The 3,943-nt window shown below is 29.7% G+C and overlaps 1 pseudogene; it reads left to right on the top strand.

Moving 5' to 3' along the window:
- Positions 1-1,731: 1,731 nt before the first annotated feature.
- On the top strand, positions 1,732-2,693 carry LOC111617273 (annotated as a pseudogene).
- The last annotated feature ends 1,250 nt before the right edge of the window (positions 2,694-3,943 follow it).

The following is a 3,943-nucleotide window of genomic DNA, read 5'->3' as shown; positions in this document are numbered from 1 at the left end:
ATATATTACTCATAGTTCTATTTATGGATTTCTTATTTACTTAAAAGAGAAAAATTTTGTGGAGTAATTTTAGACAATCTAAAATTAAACACGAGCGTAAACGGACGTTTCGCTCTCTAACACTAGAAAGAATGAGAAGAAAGACTTTGAGAACAATGCTTTGAACTAATTCCGGACTACAGTTGTAACTATAATTAGATTTTTAAGGCGTTAAACTTCGAACGAGAAAATTTTTATTTTATTTTTATTTATTTATTTTTTTAAAAATTAACAGAAATTTACAAATTCATTTATCTTTATTAGCATACAAGTATTCACAAGAACTGTGCATTATAGCATAATCTTAAACATAATTTATATGATTGACTTTTAAATAAACTTTTCTGCCATTTTAATACGATTTTTCTTTATTATTTAATAAATTAACACCACTGACACGAATAATCTTACTTACTTACTTAAAATAATAACAATAAGTAAATTTAGGCCAAGAAAGAGAGCAGGACCACTTGGCCTAGATTGGCTGCTGGTCCATCTCTTTTTTGGACATAGAAGATACCCTTAAACTAGTGTTTTATCTATACGAAAACAATGTAAGTTATACTTTCTTTTGATAAAATGGTTGAAAAAAATTTTTTTTAATTATCTGGCCCTCGTCTTGTCTCATCTCAAGCCCTGATTATAACTTATATTTCAGTTGAAATATAATAAAACACATTCTTAAGCTAAGTCAAAACATTATTAAATAATGTTTTGACTTAGCTTAAGATACCCACCCAAGGGACACTTGTCGGAGAGCTCATGATACCATAATAAAGCCTCCTCTATGAGATTAAAATTTACCAGGAGACTATAATTGTTATGGATGGTCTTGAAACAGATTCAAACAGGTTTAATTTAAACAAAGATCAAAAGTAAAAACACCAAACTAATGATTTAAAAATGCTATAAAATGTAAATTATCTGCTTCATGAATTTTATTACTAATTTGTGGGTCACCACAATAGTTATCTACAAACCAACAGTACTCAATTCTTGAGCCAAATAATATTCAAATATATTATAGTCGACCCCCCTATAACACTGTTGATAATTCCGATTTATATGAATTCCATGTTGTACGAGTCACTTAGATTTTACAAATACGTGAGCCGTTCACAGCCCGGCATATGTATTTGTAAAATCTAAGTGACTCGTACAACATGGAATTCATATAAAACGGAAAAATCAACAGCGTTATAGGGGGACGACTGTATATTATTATTATTATTATTATTATTATTATTAAGTACTATTTTGTTTCCAAATTAACTCTGATTTCTGAAAATTTAAATTTTACATTTAGCCAATCGCATCGGAGTGTAATTAACGAATTTCTATTTCTTTCTACGCTTGCGTACATCGTACTTTTGTTAATTTCTCTTCACATTGGCAACGGACCACAATACAGTTAACATTATAATAAAAAAAGAAAACAAGAAAAAGAAAAAAAAACAACGAATGCAAGACAGTGACATTTGAATTATTAATTTAGTACTGCCATAAGTGAAATGGCCCATATATTTTTTGGCTCGACTCGATGCTGGTATTAACTTGGCAATAATGGTTGGTTGAAAATGTGTTATTCTCACAATTGAATAGAAAACGAGAATTTATTTACCACAGATTTAGTTTTNAAATTACATTAGAGAAATTTAATAAGAAAACAAAGTTTGAAACGTTTTTCTGATTTAGGTAGCCGAACAACTTATCAATCCATTTGGAGATGATGATGAAGATTTTGAACTGAATTGGATAATTGATCGTCATATGAAAGTAAGGCTATGGTGTGAGAGTTTTCACATTTTAAGGCTTCTTTCGTGCTATAAAATATTCTCGAATTAGGTTTCGTATCTGGGAGTGGATACATTGAACAGTGAACCTCCTCCGTTGGTTAAAGATTCTTATTATGATGAATTGGACGTGAAGTTGCCCTATACAGAAGCTTCTTTAAGTTACAAGAAGAAAACTTATCGGGGCTCTGTGGCTTACATGCAGTAAGTATTTAAAAATATTTTGCCTCCCCCAAGTAGAAATTGGGCTTAAAACAATTCCATATCTTTTAGAGTGCCGATGGAACAACAAGGATTAGTTTTACCAGATATACGCGAAGAGGAGGAGAATCGTGAGCAACAAGGTATGGGAAGCAGAAGACCATCAATTTGGACAATTTTTGGCAGCAAATTAAACAACAGCCAGCGACCCAGCATAACTGGAAGTTATGCCGAAGCCGATATCATTGCAGATTACGCTTGGAGACATTCCACGTCCAGTTTCAACGCTTCTTCCGAAAATGTCGCCCAATCCAATGGTGATCGCAAGAATTCTTCAGGTACCGGGGGGTAAGATTCTGCCCCATCCATATCAACCCAATATAGAACTAAAAAGAAAAAAAAAAGAAAGCATCTTAGCACTTCGTTTTTTTTGTTACTGAAATTTCTTCACCCGCGCCATTACAGTGCTAAGATACTAAATATTTAAATGACAAAAAATTCATTTTTTATTCGGTAGAGCCACGTAAAAAGTGGCTGATTTTTGATCTAAATAGTTATATTTAATAAATTTTTTAAAAAATCGATGGGGCATACAACTGTCAAATATCATGTTTCTTACATTGTATTTGACAGTCTAATTATTTATAAATGAACAAAACACTGGAATCTACTGAAAAAAAACAAAAACAATTTTCAGTAGAATTCAGTTTATAAGGCATTTTATATATACTTTAATTCAATTTTAGTCTGTAATTTAAAATTTAATCATTAAGTTTTTTTTATAAAAGAATTTATGAACTTGTAGAGAAAGATGATGTCATTTAAAAGAAATTAATTAGAAATACTTTAAAAAAAATAAGCCAATTTAGTAATAAAATATAAAAATTTTATGCAAACGACATTCTAGTTCAATAGAAACGTTACCGTGTGACTCAATTTGCAAATACATTATTCCGTTTTATATGAATTCCATGTTGTACGAGTCACTTAGATTTTACAAATACGTGTGCCGGGTTGTGAACGGCTCACATATTTGTAAAATCTAAGTGACTCGTACAACATGGAATTCATATAAAAGGGAATAATCAACAGTGTTATAGGGGGGCCGATTGTATTTTCCAGGAAAAAAAAAAATTGTATATAAAAATAACGTTCTAGAACGTTTTTCGAATAAAATTTTACGAGAGTTTTGACATTTATTTAATGAGTAAAAAGGTTAATTTTGATGATAACCGCTTTCCTAATTCGGCCACGAAGATACTTAACACTAAACACTGATCACCTCGAAGAGACAAGCCATAAATCATGAAATGTTTACTTACATGAGCTATCTTCCATTTATCAAATTTACTTAAACTTCTATCTGGACAATGACATTTTCTCTATAACGAGATCGATTTCTGTTTATTTGTAGAACTCTGAAAAATTTTAAACAAATAAAAAATATATCATTCATTAGCTAAGATTAAATGAATTCGATTAAATTGATAAATTTTCAGAAAAGATAATTAATATCTTGTAAATAAATAACTAGAATCGTTCATTTATTTAAGATGAAAACGATTGAAGAGGTCATTCTTTAGCAGTTTTATTGGAAATTTTATGTATAGTCTATCTAATAAATATGATTTGTTTATCAAGAATATTTTATATCATGTTTCTCTACAGTTTCTTTAGAATATTTTAGTATTTTAACTGTCAGTAAATGCTTTATTTTAATGCAAAATATTATATATTTTAATCAAAGAATCAATTCGAAATTTAGTTATGTTCTTTATTCTTATAATGTTAGTTAAATGGGAATCACTCGACATATTTCTTTCAGTAGTTTGATGTTTTTCACGCACGAAAATAATCGTTCACAACGGTATGTACTACCCAACACGCATAACAATTTTCTAGATAAATTG

Source organism: Centruroides sculpturatus, unplaced genomic scaffold, assembly GCF_000671375.1.
Source record: "Centruroides sculpturatus isolate CEXI.00-Female unplaced genomic scaffold, Cexi_2.0 scaffold5304, whole genome shotgun sequence".
Taxonomy (NCBI): Eukaryota; Metazoa; Arthropoda; class Arachnida; order Scorpiones; family Buthidae; genus Centruroides; species Centruroides sculpturatus.
The sequence above is the reverse complement of the archived record's forward strand: the minus strand, read 5'-3'. Positions and strand labels throughout refer to the sequence as shown.